Source organism: Taudactylus pleione, unplaced genomic scaffold, assembly GCF_031769625.1.
Source record: "Taudactylus pleione unplaced genomic scaffold, aTauple2 ptg000017l, whole genome shotgun sequence".
Classification (NCBI taxonomy): Eukaryota; Metazoa; Chordata; class Amphibia; order Anura; family Myobatrachidae; genus Taudactylus; species Taudactylus pleione.
This window is the reverse complement of record NW_028284419.1, coordinates 15,327,049-15,345,959: the sequence shown is the minus strand read 5'-3', so window position 1 is coordinate 15,345,959 and position 18,911 is coordinate 15,327,049. Positions and strand designations below refer to the sequence as shown.

Here is an 18,911-nt window from a genome sequence, read left to right as displayed (position 1 = left end):
GTCTGTGCTCCAACTAGACTGCCCCCCAGTTGCCCAGCCTTTGGGAAAGTCTGTATTTCACTTAGAGAGGATGCAGCTCTCCTGTCTAATTGAATTCATGTGAGACGGACATACATTTTTGTGTCATGCATCAAAACAAATGCCTAGCAGGTTCTGTTGGATGTTAAATAGCATTCTAAAAAGGCAAGGCAGCACAGGGTTAGTAATAAAGTAAGTAAATGATCCATGCAATACATCCATTGCTGTGGATCAGGTAGACTACCATTCATTTGTATACATTGTTGATGGAAATAATGCAATGTAAAAAAAACCTGATACTCATGGAAATGATTGAATATTATAATTTATCAACAAGCTCTTTTTAATTGTGTATAATATTAAAATATTCAAAGCATTGTCAGACTAGGTACTGCATTCAAAAACTGCCATGAATAAAATGCGGAGACAGTTTGCTATGGGCAACTTCTTCACTCTATAGAAGGTTTGATACATTTCCTATTCTTAATAGTATAAGGCTGTGGTTCCCAATCAATCAGCTTCTAGATAACATTTAACAAGTACATTCTGTAAAATGGTAGGTAAAAGCTGATTGGTTGCTACAGCATGGGCAACTTGTCAATTTCTCCATTCTTTAGAAGGTTTGATACTTTCCCCCTATTTTCCATGTGAGAAAGTCTGTTATGTTGGGTACATTCACACATGGGGCCTCATTCACTTACTTTCTTTTGTACTCCACATGTCCGTCTTTTCGATATGTGCGTCACTTTCTTTGTTGACTTGGCTACATTTTGTACTTAACGTTTCTCTGCGCCAGGGGGAACTAGATGGAGATAGAAGGGATGTATCGACTCACCAAAAGTACAGTAAGGGTGTATTGATGAGAAATGCACCCAAGATGGACACCTAAAAGGTGCAAATGCTCCTTTACTTGGAGGTACATGATTACAGTGTGCTGAACAAAACATATGCATGTTTCTTACTTTATTTGTGAATGTGTTTTATAGTGTGGACTTACAGTGCATCCGGAAAGTATTCACAGCGCTTCACTTTTTCCACCTTTTATTATGTTACAGCCTTATTCCAAAATGGAATAAATTAGTTTTTGTACTCAAATTCTACACACAATACACCATAATGACAACATGTAAAAAAAATTTGAGATTTTTGCAAATTTTATTAAAAAAAAACAACTAAGAAATCACATGTACATAAGTATTCACAACCTTTGCTCAATACTTTGTTGATGCACCTTTGGCAGCAATTACAGCCTCAAGTATTTTTGAATATAATGCCACAAGCTTGGCACACCTATCTTTGGGCAGTTTTGCCCATTCCTTTTTGCTGCACCACTCAAGCTCCATCAGGTTGGATGAGAAGCATCGGTGCACAGCCATTTTCAGATCTCTCCAGAAATGTTCAATCGGATTCAAGTCTGGGCTCTGGCTGGGCCACTCAAGGACATTCACAGAGTTGTCCTGAAGCCACTCCTTTGATATCTTGGCTGTGTGCTTAGGGTCGTTGTCCTGCTGAACCGTCACCCCAGTCTGAGGTCAAGAGCACTCTGGAGCAGGTTGCTGCATTCATCTTTCCCTCTATCCTGACTAGTCTCCCAGTTCCTGTCGCTGAAAAACATCCCCACAGCATGATGCTGCCACCACCATGCTTCACTGTGGGGATGGCATTGGCCTGGTGATGAGCGGTGCCTGGTTTCCTCCAAACATAATGCCTGGCACTCACGCCAAAGAGTTCAATCTTTGTCTCATCAGACCAGAAAACTTTGTTTCTTATGGTCTGAGAGTACTTCAGATGCATGTTGGCAAACTCCATGTGGGCTGCCATGTCCTTTTTACTAAGGAGTGGCTTCCATCTGGCCACTTTACCATACAGGCCAGATTGGTGGATTGCTGCAGAGATGGTTGTCCTTCTGGAAGGTTCTCCTCTCTCCACAGAGGAATGCCGTAGCTCTGACAGAGTGGTCACCGGGTTCTTGGTCACCTGCCTGACTAGGGCCCTTCTCCCCCGATTGCTCAGTTTAGATGGCCGGCCAACTCTAGGAAGAGTCCTGGTGGTTCCGAACTTCTTCCATTTATGGCTGATGGAGGCCACTGTGCTCATTGGGACCTTCAAAGCAGCAGATATTTTTCTGTACCCTTCCCCAAATTTGTGCTTCGAGACAATCCTGTCTCGGAGGTGTACAGACAATTCCTTGGACTTCATGCTTGGTTTGTGCTCTGACATGCACTATCAAGTGTGGGATCTTATATCAACAGGTGTATGCCTTTCAAAATCATGTCCAATCTACTGAATTTACCACAGGTGGACTCCAATTAAGCTGTAGGAACATCTCAAGGATGATCAGTGGAAACAGAATGCACCTGAGCTCAATTTTGAGCTTCATGGCAAAGGCCGTGAATACTTATGTACATGTTATTTCTTAGTTTTTTTTTTATTAAATTTGCAAAAATCTCGAAAAAACTTTTACACGTTGTCATTATGGGGTATTGTGTGTAGAATTTTGAGGACAAAAATTAATTTATTCCATTTTGGAATAAGGCTGTAACATAATAAGATGTGGAAAAAGTGAAGCTCTGTGAATACTTTCTGGATGCACTGTATAAAAGTAGCATAACATTTTAATTTTGTTAAACATCCGGAAGACTGCAGAATTTATCGGGTAGTCCCATGGTCCCCCAGAAGAATGTGTGGCCCTTCCCCACTCTGCCTAGTGAAATGGGCAGAACAGGAAGCATAATGTAGGGAATCATGGGTCCATGGGGAGCGGAAGGGTCAATATAATGTGAGTATGAGAATTGTTATTTTGGCCCAGACCCCTCTTTATGAACCAGTGACGAGCATCATTATGGTGTGAGGGGGCAGGGCCTAATGACCCAAATTTACTGGTCCTGCCCTTATCAGTAATCAGCTGATTTCCCCTTTGGGCATCTTTCGGAGGGGAGAAAGAAAGAGTTGCCAAGTATGCTATTGTGCTCACAGTGAATTCACACCACCTGTCATATTCCTGGCAAATCGGCTCTTGTTCTTTGCAGGGAAGGGAGACACATATGCTGTCAATGCAGAGTTGGTCGCACCTCACTTTTACAACCAGAACTGCAAAGGTAGCGAAATGCAAAGAATTTCTCAGGTGCATTTTACAGTTGTACTTAGACACATATTGTTTCAAAATTTGAATAAGGTTCATTATCCCTATCTTTTATTTTTCAATGAGCTGTGAGATTAGATGTGTATTTAGGCTGATGGATGCCTCAACTACTATCTAGTGGTCAAGGAAGAACTAGGATCTTTTTACAGTAAATAGTTAAATTGATTATTTATCTACATCCATCTCTTCATAAGTCACTATAGTCCCTTGTGTTTAACAAGTACTGTTTCCTATTAACAATCCCTTTGGCTGAGTTAAACTGGCCCCAGTGGGAAGCCAATGGGTGGTTTAGTGGTCACAAACACTAGCGCTAGATGCTCCTAAATAAGCAGAAGCAATAGTGCCCATTCCACACAGAATCTGATTCCAGTATGGGAGGAGCCAAAGGCTGGTAAAATAAGAGTCCAAAATTGGACAAGATGGAGAGTTTATGGTTCCCACTGAACTGAGTGCATGGAGCAGAAACTGATATTTACATGTATCTAGTTGCAGAAACACAAGTGGTATCATCTGGAGACTTAGCTTTCTGGTATTGCCTGCTCAAATGTAGAGGAATACCAGAAGGAATAAATAAGAGTGTGGTTCTCTGTCTGGGCTGTAATGCCAAGAGCCCACACTGTGCTACTGTTATATAAGGGATTGAATGGGCTGAGTAACCTTCAGTAGTCCCTAAGGGGAAATGTTTGGTTGGAACTGCAGGATAGACATCACCGCCACTGATTCATTTATTGACCATGGGCCTGATTCAGATTTGGATGCTATTTTGATGTTCATGCCGTTGAGTATCAGTGGACTGCGCACACGTCTTATCCACACATGGCAATTGACATCCAATCAGATGTGACTATGGTTGTAGTGAGGATTTACTCGCAAGTGATTGTCAGACAGGAGCCGTTTAGTGGATGGTAATGGAGTGGCGACAAAAATACAGATGTGTTCTGACCATTATCGGGGCATGTACTGTATATGCCTACATCTGTGATCCTGTACGCAGAAAATATGGCACCAGCATCTCGGTTTCTGTGGCCATTCTGCACGACTGTAGGGTTACTCAGTTGTTTTATCAAAGGATCTGCAACCACTGCTGTGTGTTTGTATGCAGTTGCTTGAATCTACGAGGCCGCTTGTGGGCGTCTCAATACATTTCCCGGCAGCTGTAGCATTCGCATATTTTCGTACAGCAGCTGAGTACAAAATAGCAACCGCTAATGCATTAGTGTCCACATCTTAATCAGGCCCTTTATTCTAATGAGCAGAGATGTTCGAACTGGTCATGTATTATTTCTCAAACAATTTTGGCAAATCGGTACTCGGTACAAAACAAATCAAAACTTCTCTGGAATTTGTAGAATTTTTGATTGATTAAAAAAAGAATCAAGCTAAATTCAAGAAAATCGAACAGATCTGACCATGCTCATTTTAATACCGATCATATATTAGCTATTGTGTTACATGCACATCCCTCTTATCTAATCCCTCTTTTCTGTTAGTCTGCCCTTTTCGAATTACATACTGTACATGCGTGTTTGATTTGCACTTCATTGAACTTAACATGCAGACATGTTTAAGTCTTCCTTTTAGAAAATTAACAATTTAATCACTGTTGTGTCCCTATGTGCATCTTAATTCTGTAGTTTAACTTTTTTCACATTCATATTTGATATTGTACATTTTGAAGGTTTAAAGATTAATAGAATCAAAAGAATTTTCTTGAATTTTATCTAAAATATAGGAAATATATAATTCCTAATGATCACCTGCTCAGTGTTTATTGATTATACTTTGATACTTCCCTTTGTTATAACAATAACCCCTTCAAGTTATACAAATGTGAACAAGGCAACCTAAAATAGAAACAGTTCACTTGTATACAGCATATTAAGAGCATATTTATTGATCAGTGTTTTCCTTTAAAAAAAAAAAGTCTGCTTGTTGATATTTTATACAAGTCTCAGGAACATTACAACATTGTGATTATTAAGTTGATATTAAGGCAATAATTTACTTAAATTAGTAAAAAGTGTTTGTAGAAGGATGTTTTATTAATTATTAATCTGGAAATAGAACATAATATGAAAACATAGACCACCAAAAAGCAAAATAGTGGACATTGAAGAAGCATAACTGCAAAAGCAACAAATGATTAAGCTTAATATATAAGAAAAAAATCACCATCCCCATCACAATCATCATGTACAGAACACGTAGGGTGCATAGGTAAATGAGGTGGGAGTATCATTTTAGATAGGACTGCTGCTTTTTAAAATATTTCCAATTATACAATATACAAAATGGAACAAGAACACTTCCAGATAATGCTATCACATCACAAGTGAAAGCTTGTATGTTTATGGACTTACTTGGAACAGTTTTTGTTATATTTGAAGTGAATGACGAAATTTTCTCTGTTAATCGCTGCAGAATATGTGTGCACTATATAAATAACTGTTAATAAATAAAAAAGTTTTTGTGTGTTCTTAACACATGCAAAACATACTATAATGTGGGCATGTAGCATAATACTGAATGTTTATTACCTAGTGTTTTAAAATTCTTAAAATGTTTTAAATTCTTTTAAACATTATTTTTATTTCAGTTAAACCTAGGATCATGTTATTTGTTTATGCTGCTACATGCCTATGTCACTGATGGATACAAAACCCCCTCTTCTTTTACAATATTTATGATTAGTATTATTATTATTAGTAGTAGTAGTAGTATTATTATTATTATTATTATTAGTAGTAGTAGTATTATTATTATTATTATTAGTAGTAGTATTTGCAGAGTACATGTATTTATTAAATAACAGTTAATGGTGTTTTGGTAAAAAATGAAATGATTGAAGATTCAAAAAAACTGGACTTACCTTAAGTTGGGTAGACACCGGTCAATATATTGGCCGATTTGTCATTTTGAGGTGAATCAGAACGACAACTCACCCACATCGCCCAGTGTGTACGTACTGTTGCGTGCTCCCATGTGTCATTCATCGCATCTTCAGATCTGCCTGCACTGCATACTGTACTGTATCAGTTTTTTTCAAATCGTCTAGTGTGCACGCCCTACCGGGTGACCAGATGATATGTTAACATTAATCTGAATAACCAAACTACCAAATGACGCAAGATATATCATTTGTTTGAAAGATTGCACAGTGTGTGCGCACTGTATAGTTTGTTCTGGGGTTCAAGGGAAATTGGGACGACCATTGCATCATTTGCACATTGGGCCTGATTCAGAGCCGCTCGTAAGCGGCCGCTCGTTCGTTCCGAGCGATGTTCGCACATCTGCGCATGCGTATGGGTTTTAGTATGCATGCGCAAACCAGTCAGTGTGGTCAGAAATCGTGTGCTCGCAAAATAGCGAATGCCTGCTAATTTGAGTGACAGGATGAGGCGTTTGTGGGTGGTAACAGGGGAAGGTGCTTGAAAACGGGGAGTGGAGATCTGAACGCAGGCGTGCCAAATGGTCAAAACGGGCGTTTTAAGGGTGTGCATAATTAACAAAGCAGCGTCATTGACCACGTCACTTGGTTGTCTTTTAGCCTGAACTGCGGTAGGAAAATGCTACCACAAGAATAGCGAGCAGTTCATACGCCGTTCGATGTACTCGATTAATCTAATAAATAGCGGAGATGACGTATGATGCGAGCGGCCAGGGGGCGTCTTTTTCAAAATATCGAGCGCATGTTTTGTTCGCTCGTTCAGACATAGAGGCGTCAACAGACCGCAAAGAGCGAGCGCTACATTTAAATATCTGGCCCCTTTTTCAAAACGACTGTCCGCAAATAGCGTCCGGCTCTGAATCAGGCCCATTGTCAAGTGTGTACACAGATTTTTGCAGTTGTATGCTGTTTCCTGTGTATGGAAGATGAGTAGTACAAAATGATTGCATACCCACAAACTTGCTTGTAGCACCCAAATAGGCATTTCTCCAGAAACTTTTCTAGGACATAATAAATCATTAGGTTATTCTAGCTCTAAAACAGTCTCCAGTTGGAGATAAAAAGTCATGACAGTGACAGGAAACATGGACGTACTTGTGAATAAATGAGAATTATTCTACAGTACATTAAGTCTGTTTATGATGTGTTGATATTAAAAGTTACATAGATTACATTCTATTCTATAAATAATTGCAGGATATTTATTTACTACAAATTGTAAATGGCTATTTAATGCACTTAGGTGGGTCGGATGGAGTCTATCAAACTATCTTTAAAGGTTGTGTAAGCAAGAAAAAAGTAAAGAGCTTTGGAATAGGATTAGAAAAGAAGGATTAACCCTGAGGAAATAGTTCCTTACCCTGATATGGACACCTATTAAGTTTAATAGTATAGGCTTTCAGAATTTTATTAATAGACTAGTAAAATGCAACCGGCATATGCCGGTGACCTCATCCTGCCCTGTCCGTCTCTTTCCCTCTCCGCCCTATATTTCCACCTCATGGTTAATGTGTAATACTTCCCTACCTGCTGTTAGATAATGGAACTGCAACACACTAATAAGAGACAATCCTACTCTAGGAAGAAGTCCATGGATACCCTCTGTGATTATTAGTACAGGTTGAGTCTCCCATATCCAAAATGCTTGGGACCAGGGGTATTTTGGATAATGGAATATTCCGTATTTTGGAATATTTGCATATCATAATGAAATATCTTGGGAAGGGGACCCCAATATACACACAGAATGCATTTATGTGTTATATACACCTTATACACACAGCCTGCAGGTAATTTTATACAATATTTTCAATAATTTTGTGGCTCAAACAAAGTTTGTGTACAGAAATGGAATTCATTTATGTTTCATATACACACAGCCTGGATGTAATTTTATATAATATTTTTAATAATTTGTGCCTTAGACAAAGTTTGTGTACATTGAACCATCAAAAATCAAAGGTTTTATTTTTTCAGTCATGCCAAAATTATTCCGTATTTCGGAATACTTGGATATGGGAGACTCAACCTGTATACAGTGCACAATATATTTAGTACACAGCTGTGTATATAGTGCTACAACATTGTTTTTTTTTACACATCTTTTTTTCTGACTACTCAGGGTGACAATAAAGCTGGGTACACACTGAACAGATATATCTGCAGATCGAGTGATGGTCGTTCATACACACTGAACAGCCATCATTTGTTTTCCGTGTGTTGGAGGTGGGCAGGTCCCGGAGGGTGGGGTGGTGTCTCGCCCCCGTACCTGCGGCTACTGCTGCAAGGGAACGGGCGGACGGCTGACTGCCCATGCACACAGCACGATGCCCCAATATATCTGCAGATATATTGGGCATCGGCTGTGCAGCAGAACCGACGCGATATGTCCGTGAACGACGTCGTTTACAGACCTATCGCTGGTACACACTGGCTGAAGGGCACCTGATATATTTGCCGATCAATTGATCAACCAATATACCTGCCAGTGTGTACCCAGCATAAGACTCTGTAGGATGCCAATTATGATAAGAATGAACTTAAATAATGCTTCTTTAAAACATACATTCCTTGTGCTATACAGGCTGTATAAATTATGTAACTAGATAAACTATGATGGGAAATACTTGATTACATTTATTGCAACTGTTCCCTGATGTGTGCATATCCAATCGCTTCTCATTTCGTACCGCCATCACATGGCATAATGCGGCAAATTATGGGTCTATGAAGAGGGGTTGGGACTAAAATGACTTGATTCTGATAGAATTGTCCCTTCATCATTGACCCGCAATTCGTGGCATGATGCCCCCTTCCTGCCTATTTCACTAGGAAGTGGGAGGGATGCTGTAGGGTCACCCACACTTCTGGAGCTCCCTTAAAATTTGGGAGTCTCCAGGACATATGGGGAGAGTAGATATGTGATGGGGCTCCTATGCATGATAGTAAAATCTGATAGGTTGTAGCTTTAAATATTTTGCTTTTAAATTGTTCATCTTAGTATGTAAATATATTTATAGGCTTTACATTACAGAATCTACTATATCATTTCCTGTGATATGAAAAGCTGCATTACCACCTAGGAATCATGTTCTCCTCATGTGCCTCTCCTCTTTCCCCAGAGAGACTGCTCCATACAGTCAGTTTTAGATGGTTAACCAGATTAATTTGTCTATTAAATAGACAAAATAATCTAAAAATAACCTAAAAATGATTGTATGGAGCAGCCCATGGGGCAAAAGACTGATTGGAGCTGTTCCCAGGACTAGGGAGAGGGACAGATATTATAGTTGCTAGTGCAGCTTTAAAAGAGATGCAGTCAATATCCTGACCGCAGGGATTCAGGCGACGGAATCCCAACACTTGTCAGAATCCCGGCGCCGGCATTCCGACTGGCAGAATCCCGAAGGTAAGTAGCGGGGTTGGGGAGAGGGATAGACACTAGGGGAAGGGTTAAGGTTAGATGCTAAGGGGGGAGGTTAGGGTTAGGTACTGGGGAAAGAGGGTTAGGGTAGAGAAGGGGGGGGGGGTTAGAATACTGACCTGCAAGTGTCGGTAATCTAACCCTGTATGAATGCCGGCGTCGGGATTCTGATCGCTGGAATCTTGAACGCCAGCATCCTGTACCCATCCCACTTTAACAATTGCCAATACTTGGTATAATGTACAAAAGCATGTGTATATTCACTATATGTAGCGTTATGCCCATCTTGTGGTGTGCATGCCCCCTATTCGTATGCTTAGTGTCACGACCCTGTCTAGTTGTCACCTTTTTGCCTTGGGACTTACCCCTGTCAGCTTCCCCATGGATCTGTGTGTAATTTGTCTGGAGGATTTGCTCTGATTATTGCACCTGGCCTCTCCTCTGTCTGTGAGCACTGCTAGCCCTGATTGGAATCACAGGTGTGGTTCTGATTCTCAGAGCTGCAGAGATGAATACTCCCTCTGCATGTTGTGCCTTCCACCACTCAGAATGCTACTACCAGACCACCTGTCCGTATCCACCAATTGATGCCAGACCCATGGTATATATATCCTCTCCTGATAGCATTCTGGGCCTGAACATCTCGTCTTCCCGTGGTGTATGGTTCATGCATTCAAGTCTGTCCCTGTAACCTGCTACAGCAATCCCTGGCGCTATCCAGAAAACCTGTTTCAGCTGTACCTGGCAATCCAGTAAATCTGCTGGCAGCAACCCCCGGTGCTTCCAGAAAACCTGTTACAGCCAAGCCTGGCAATCCAGTAAGCCTGCTGACAGCAACCACTGGTGCATCCCGAAAACCTGCTACAGTAATACCTGGCATCCAGACATCCTGTTACAGCAATACCTGGCCTGTGCTCTGCTGCTAGTCCTACTCCTGGTTGGTCCCTGGCACTCTGTAAACCTGCATCGTGTTACCCTGCCTTGCTTCCTGCTGTGGATCAACTCCTGCCCCTGTTACCTACCTATTCCCTCCCTGAACCTAAAATTCCCAAACCTACCCATTCCTTCCTGAAACCTGTTATTTCCAATTATCCTGTCCAGCCTGCAAATTCCCAAACCTACCCATTCCTTCCTGAAACCTGTTATTTCCAATTATCCTGTCCAGCCTGCAAATTCCCAAACCTACCCAATCCTTCCAGAAACCTGTTATTTCCAATTATCCTGTCCAGCCTGCAAATTCCCAAACCTACCCATTCCTTCCTGAAACCTGTTATTTCCAATTATCCTGTCCAGCCTGCAAATTCCCAAACCTACCCAATCCTTCCAGAAACTGTTATTTCCAATTATCCTGTCCAGCCTGCACCTGAGTTCTAGCCTTTGTCATAGTAATTCCAGATTACCCTGTTTAGCCCTCATCTCAGCATTACCTGACTTTCCTTCAGCCATTGTCACATTCCAGTCCTGAGTCAAGTTCCAAGCTCATCAGTTCAGTCCACGTTGTTCCAGTCCAGAGTCAAGTTCCAAGCTCATCAGTTCAGTCCACGTTGTTCCAGTCCAGAGTCAAGTTCCAAGCTCATCAGTTCAGTCCACGTTGTTCCAGTCCAGAGTCAAGTTCCAAGCTCATCAGTTCAATTCAACAAGTCTTCCTGCCGGTCCCAGTCCGGTCCCTCCAGTTCCTGTCATTTATCATCAAAGGCAGTTTTCACTGCTACCCAAGTCTTGTAAAGAGAGCTATTTACATTATCTGTGATTCCAGTCATGCCGGCCTCCGTTGAAACCCGATCACCACCTGAGACAGGTAACTCGCAGACACCAATCATGACAGAATGTTCAGGCCCAACGATGGTGGCGGATCAAGCACCTATTAAGGGACTAGATGCTTTCCGTAACCTGGTCACCCGCTTGGATTCACAGGAAGCCATACAGCATCAAGTGCTACAGCTTTTGAAAATCCTGAATAACCGGCTAGATGTTACCCAAACCTTACCTGAACCCCTAACTACCTTCCATCGACTGCTGGAACAGCTTCAGGCTCTACTCACCAAAATTTTTCAGATCATTCCTGAATTTCTTAGAGCTGCCTCTGTCTCGACTAAAACCTCTGCCTTGGAATCCCTAAGAAACAAGGATTCTTCTGAACCAAGTACTGTCAGACATCGTAGTTACCCACGCCCCAAGCTCTCTGTGGTCGAACGCCAGCGGCGCAAAGATTTACAGCTCTGTCTCTATTGTGGGAGTTCTGACCACTTCATTAAAGACTGTTTCCTTTGCAACTCCAGCAGTGGTTCTAAGTGTCAACGTCTCAGTGCCCGTTCCGGTTCCAGCCCGGATTCTGCCCATTCCGGTCCCAGCCCGGATTCTGCCCGTTCCGGTCCCAGCCCGGATTCTGCCCGTTCCGGTCCCTGCCCGGATTCTGCCCGTTCCGGTCCCTGCCCGGATTCTGCCCGTTCCGGTCCCTGCCCGGATTCTGCCCGTTCCGGCCCCTGCCCGGATTCTGCCCGTTCCGGCCCCAGCCCGGATTCTGCCCGTTCCGGCCCCAGCCCGGATTCTGCCCGTTCCGGCCCCAGCCCGGATTCTGCCCGTTCCGGCTCCAGCCCGGATTCTGCCCGTTCCGGCTCCAGCCCGGATTCTGCCCGTTCCGGTCCCAGCCCGGATTCTGCCCGTCCCAGCAGGGGACTCCAGTCAGCAGCCCCAGGAGGGGTTTCAAGTCTCGTACCCCAGGAGGGGGCCTCAAGTCTCATACCCCAGGAAGGGGTTTCAAATCTCGCAGCCCGTTCCAGTCCCAGCCCGGATTCTGCCCACTCCGGTCCCAGCCCAGATTCTGCCCGTCCCAGCAGGGGACTCCAGTCAGCAGCCCCAGGAGGTGGTTTCAAGTCTCGTACCCCAGGAGGGGGTTTCAAGTCTCGCACCCCAGGAGGGGGTCTCAAGTCTCGCGCCCCAGGAGGGGGTCTCAAGTCTCGCGCCCCTGGAGGGGGTCTCAAGTCTTGCGCCCCTGGAGGGGGTCTCAAGTCTTGCGCCCCTGGTGGGGGTCTCAAGTCTCACGCCCCTGGTGGGGGTCTCAAGTCTCGCGCCCCAGGAGGGGGTCTCAGGTCTCGCGCCCCAGGAGGGGGTCTCAAGTTCCTGTTATCAGGGAGAAGTGTCTTGTGCTACAAAATCTGATTATGGTTCCTGTTCACCGTCTCCTGCATATATTGTTCCAGAAGATGACAATCTCTGTAGTCTGTTCTCAGCTTTGATTGTTGATGCTACTGTCTCTAGCTCCCCAGGACTACTTCCAGTTCCATCAATTGGTCCGAATTCCGAACATCGGTCAGCTTCAGTTATTTCGACTCCTCATCAATCGGAGCATCCTCAAATTTCCTCCTGCCAGGCACCTGAAAGTGCTCCACAATCCTTGAACACACAGGATTCGTCAGATACTTCACCATGCATTTATTTTGATGGGGACTTAACTCAATACTATGCCTTATTGAAACAATTCTTCGGTATGATGAATTCTTCCCTGCCATGTGGTGTCAAGTCTACTAATATTGTAGAGTTTGTTATCTCATCTTTTCAAGGTATAGCTTGGGACTGGGTTGCTCCTATTTACAACTCCAAAGATCCAATGCTTCAAAATATAAAGACTTTCAGTGAAGCTGTTGTCAAAGAATTTGGTCCTTACCCTGTAAACCAAAATTCTAGCGAAGTTCACAGTTCCAAAATATTGTCCAAGCACTCTGTTTGTGCTACCAAGAATTTGTCCTCCACTCCTCTGAAATCTGAACAAGGTCAAGTTTTCAAGGGCCAGCGTGCCGATTTCCAGGCATCCCAAGAGAGCAGTACTTTTGAATCTGTAACCCAGAACATGACTTGTGCACACACCTCCTTGTCCCCTTTCTGCTACTGTTCCTCCCAAAAATCTGATCCTGTCCTTCCCAGCCACATATTTCCACAGGAGTTGCCAAAGATTCCTGGTCCGTTGGTTGGCACAAAACGTTCTCGCAGCAAAAAGAAGAATCGTCGAAGGTCTTGAACTATCTCCTTTGTAGACTTTCCACTCCAAGTATCCCAAGAAATTGAGAATTGGGAAGATGTCTGAAAGTTTTTGTTTTGGTGTCCGGAGTCCACCCATAAAGAGGGGGGTACTGTCACGACCCTGTCTAGTTGTCACCTTTTTGCCTTGGGACTTACCCCTGTCAGCTTCCCCATGGATCTGTGTGTAATTTGTCTGGAGGATTTGCTTTGATTATTGCACCTGGCCTCTCCTCTGTCTGTGAGCACTGCTAGCCCTGATTGGAATCACAGGTGTGGTTCTGATTCTCAGAGCTGCAGAGATGAATACTCCCTCTGCATGTTGTGCCTTCCACCACTCAGAATGCTACTACCAGACCACCTGTCCGTATCCACCAATTGATGCCAGACCCATGGTATATATATCCTCTCCTGATAACATTCTGGGCCTGAACATCTCGTCTTCCCGTGGTGTATGGTTCATGCATTCAGGTCTGTCCCTGTAACCTGCTACAGCAATCCCTGGCGCTATCCAGAAAACCTGTTTCAGCTGTACCTGGCAATCCAGTAAATCTGCTGGCAGCAACCCCCGGTGCTTCCAGAAAACCTGTTACAGCCAAGCCTGGCAATCCAGTAAGCCTGCTGACAGCAACCACTGGTGCATCCCGAAAACCTACTACAGTAATACCTGGCATCCAGACATCCTGTTACAGCAATACCTGGCCTGTGCTCTGCTGCTAGTCCTACTCCTGGTTGGTCCCTGGCACTCTGTAAACCTGCATCATGTTACCCTGCCTTGCTTCCTGCTGTGGATCAACTCCTGCCCCTGTTACCTACCTATTCCCTCCCTGAACCTAAAATTCCCAAACCTACCCATTCCTTCCTGAAACCTGTTATTTCCAATCATCCTGTCCAGCCTGCAAATTCCCAAACCTACCCATTCCTCCTGAAACCTGTTATTTCTAATTATCCTGTCCAGCCTGCAAATTCCCAAACCTACCCAATCCTTCCAGAAACCTGTTATTTCCAATTATCCTGTCCAGCCTGCAAATTCCCAAACCTACCCATTCCTTCCTGAAACCTGTTATTTCCAATTATCCTGTCCAGCCTGCAAATTCCCAAACCTACCCATTCCTTCCTGAAACCTGTTATTTCCAATTATCCTGTCCAGCCTGCAAATTAACAAACCTACTCATTCCTTCCTGAAACCTGTTATTTCCAATTATCCTGTCCAGCCTGCAAATTCCCAAACCTACCCAATCCTTCCAGAAACCTGTTATTTCCAATTATCCTGTCCAGCCTGCACCTGAGTTCTAGCCTTTGTCATAGTAATTCCAGATTACCCTGTTTAGCCCTCATCTCAGCATTACCTGACTTTCCTTCAGCCATTGTCACATTCCAGTCCTGAGTCAAGTTCCAAGCTCATCAGTTCAGTCCACGTTGTTCCAGTCCAGAGTCAAGTTCCAAGCTCATCAGTTCAGTCCACGTTGTTCCAGTCCTGAGTCAAGTTCCAAGCTCATCAGTTCAGTCCACGTTGTTCCAGTCCAGAGTCAAGTTCCAAGCTCATCAGTTCAGTCCACGTTGTTCCAGTCCAGAGTCAAGTTCCAAGCTCATCAGTTCAATTCAACAAGTCTTCCTGCCAGTCCCAGTCCGGTCCCTCCAGTTCATGTCATTTATCATCAAAGGCAGTTTTCACTGCTACCCAAGTCTTGTAAATAGAGCTATTTACATTTTCTGTGATTCCAGTCATGCCGGCCTCCGTTGAAACCTGATCACCACCTGAGACAGGTAACTCGCAGACACCAATCTTGACACTTAGTTTGCTACTAGTCGTCATCATTAGTACACATTTGCACCAGCCTATAATTAGTGCAATATACAGTATACACCTTGAAACAGGCATTTTTACACTTATGTCTAACTTTGCGTTGACACACCCTCAATGAAACGTACCATTACAGCCCAGTTACGCCTCTTCAGTCAAGTGATGACAGGGACGTAACTAAGAGTGTGAGTCGCTCTGTGAGCGGCACCGTCACTGCCTCACAGCCAGGACCATTTTTGTGTCGACCTTTTGACCCTGTTGACCATTTGTATCTGTCGACATTTAGTGTGTCGACTTGTCCCTGTTGACCTTTTGTCCCAGTCGACCTATTGACTGTCTAACATCTGGGGCCAAATGTGAGAGTTTTCTCATACTTATTAAACTCGGCCTGTTATGTTCTGGGTTGTTTGTGGACCCGGGGTGGTAGCAGGAGCGATCACAGAAGCAGATTTGAAAATAAAACTAGGGTTTTTAATAAGTGCTTGAGTAGACATATAGAGCCATATTCAATTAGAGGCGAAGTTTTCGCCTGTCCGACTGTTCGCTTCATTCGCCTGTTTCAGAGGCAAATTTATTCCGTGCTCGTCCCCGCTATTCGCCTAATTCAATTGCAAAACAGGCGAACACGGAAATAGGCGAATGCGGAACAGGTGAAAAGTACTGAAAGAATTGGGGAAATCAGTCTGTATCCCAGAAAAAGATGCTCTAACATAGGGAATCACTATAGATGTGTACTAATAGCCCTAATAAAACTATTTTGCGTACTTAAGTTGTGTAAATTGCTTGCTATTAGCGTTTTTGTAAAAGTGGTGAAGAATGGCATAAAGCTGTATTTTTTGGTGAAAATAAGTAGTCCTGTCAAATTTGGGGTGCTTGAAAATGGGTGCTAGCATGTTTTTATGTCTCTAAAGTGAACTTTTAAAAAATGTGAAAAATCCACCTGCTGCATGCACCTGCAATCCCAAAAACACCTGACCCATACTTGTGGACCCCCAAGAAGTCTTTTTCGCTACTTTTAATGTTTATCCCCCCACTTTTTAAATTTACACCCCAAAAATGACATTTCTTTTTCAGGGTGTTCTTAGGTTTTAGTTCTGTTTTTTTTTGCGTATTTGTCCTTTGGGGGGGCTGTCCCAAGGGGTCTGAGTTGTTTCCCCACGTTTGCACCCCAAAATAAAGATTTTGCATTTCTTTTCACCAGCTATTGATTGGAGAATCATTTTTGGAGAATTGTTTCCACTTAGGCGAAATTGTCCTGGAATTGAATTTGGCGAATTTTTTTTTTAGGCAAATTTTTCACAAAAAAACAGGCGAATATGGCTTTTCACCTCTAATTGAATTCCCCTCATTATGTGGCAGTAAATAAAAGTCCAGGAATATATAAATGTGCACAAGAGTTCTGTGGTGGGAGTAAAAGGGTTTATGTCCAAGTAGAAACAATTAGAGCTGTACAGGTGTGCAGGTAGTGAAACTGAAAATAATCAAACCAGGTATGCAGGTAGTGAACTGAAGCGCACAATGTCAGCAGGCTCAGGCACTCCGGTATGGGCAAGGGTGATGGAGGAAGCGGGGTAGTCCAGTGGGAGCTAGGAGCTGACAGGCAGACAGCGAATTCACAGGAACAGGATAAGCACAGAGAACTCCCTCTCAGCTAGGCTGAGATACACGTTGCACTGGCAAAGAAGGAAGGCACTGACCCTTCCTAAATACCCCATGCCGTGCTGTTACTGGCCGGAGGGAACATGTGACTCACCAGGATTGGCCAGCCGCATCACATGGCCAGAAGGCAAGATGGCGGCGCCCATGTCAAACGGAATGGAGACGCCGCCAGGCCTTACCAGCGCAGAGTGACAAGAGGCCCGCACAACAACGCGCGCAGCCAAAGCCCCCCGCCAGACACCAGCTCCGCCTCCAGACAGCCCGCGCCACAATCACCTCACAGGTAACACTCGCCTAGCGCCATGCTGAAATACCCTGGCCGTGACACGGCCAATGTAATAGTCCATAAATAAAGCAACAGAGCAAACTCGCATGTTTGTCAGACTCAAAAAACTCTCACGATTTAAAATCTCATTGAGATGTTTTCCCATTTTGAAGATAAAACTCGACCAATGTGAGAGGTTACTGCTAAACTGTCACATTTTCTAAACTCTCTCCCTATTACATTTGGCCCTTGGTGTCTATCTAGACCAGTGATTGCCAACACTAACAGTCCTGGTTTTAGTGATGTCCATGCTTAAGCACTGATGGCTAAATCAAAATAACTAAGGTTCTAATTTAGTCACCTGGGCTCAACTATGGCTATCCTTAAAATCTGGACTGTTAGTGTGCCTTGAGGACCGTGGTTGGGAACCCCTGATCTAGACACTGTGGACCTTTTATCTCTTAATCCACACCCTAAAGCTACAGCGGCTCCACAGACTATTTCCGTACATAACTGTCTGCACTCTTCTGATCACTGCAGCAGTGCAGGCAGTAGTTACAGATTGGTTTATCTATGGGCCCATACAGGTCCCCTATAACATTGAGGCCCCTAGTCACCTCCTGTTGCCAGGCCTGCCCACGCCTTTTGCCTTTGGCTAGCAGGGTGCCTGAAATGGCACCCTGCAGCCAGGATTGCTGCTGCAGTGCTGCCCGGAGCATCCTTTGGATGCTCCAGACAGGCACCCTGACACCCTGTAGTCTGAACAGCCGAATGGAACGCCCTCAGGATACTCTGGTCAGAGCTGTGCTTACCCCCTCTGCGCAGCATATATGATGTCATTTGCGTGATGTCATTACGTCGTGCTCATGGGGAGGGATCAGCACAGGGCGCAGTTGAGCCCAGTTACAGCACTGAGTGAAGATGCGCTTTGTCATACGTATGCGTCACCTATTCTTGCGTACACTCAACTCTGGATCATTGTAAATAACATGAACGATATTCTCCTCCAATAAGCATATGTTCAACTTGGCATTGGGACCACTGGGTACATCTGTCACTATGTAAATATCAGAAAAAATAATCTTCAGAGTTATCCTGTAACATTTGTTTAATTTTGTATTTTAAAAATAAAATGTATTATAGGTGATGATTTAAGTCATATTTGCTTACTTTTAATGATTCCCCTCTGGAAGATTCATCTGGGGGAGGTGCAAAGGGCATTGAGCCGTGAAGTTTGGGAACTTTTGGTATGTAGTGAGCAGAGCACTCACTACTTTGATGTTAATACCCAATCTTGTTTTATTATGTGTTTGTTCACAATTATAATGTACTGTGGAGTATACTGGTGCTACATTAATAATAATAATGGTCATGGCCAGTGTTTGTCATTTTGGACATTTTAGACCTTTATGTTCCTACAGTGGAACACACATAGCTATAACTCTGCCTGCTTAGAAGAAAAGTGTTTGTGGAAATAGTTTTTAACCATTGGCAGCAATGTACAGTGTCTGAAAAAGACATAATGGAATGACCTCATACTTTAATGTTCAAAAAGTAGCCAACCTAGTATCCCAGATGTTACTATCCCAGTCTCGCCTGCCACTGGATGTTACTGATAGTTCAGGCTTGTTCTCATGA

General features: G+C 43.6%; 1 protein-coding gene and 1 pseudogene across 1 annotated transcript in view; one reads left to right on the top strand and one right to left on the bottom strand.

Annotated features, from left to right (window-relative positions):
• Positions 1-18,911, top strand: part of LOC148540826 (uncharacterized) — a 634,690-nt gene that overhangs the window by 513,261 nt on the left and 102,518 nt on the right. The window lies entirely within an intron of this gene.
• The window catches only part of LOC148540827 (uncharacterized), a 106,955-nt pseudogene that overhangs the window by 79,488 nt on the left and 8,556 nt on the right, over positions 1-18,911 (bottom strand).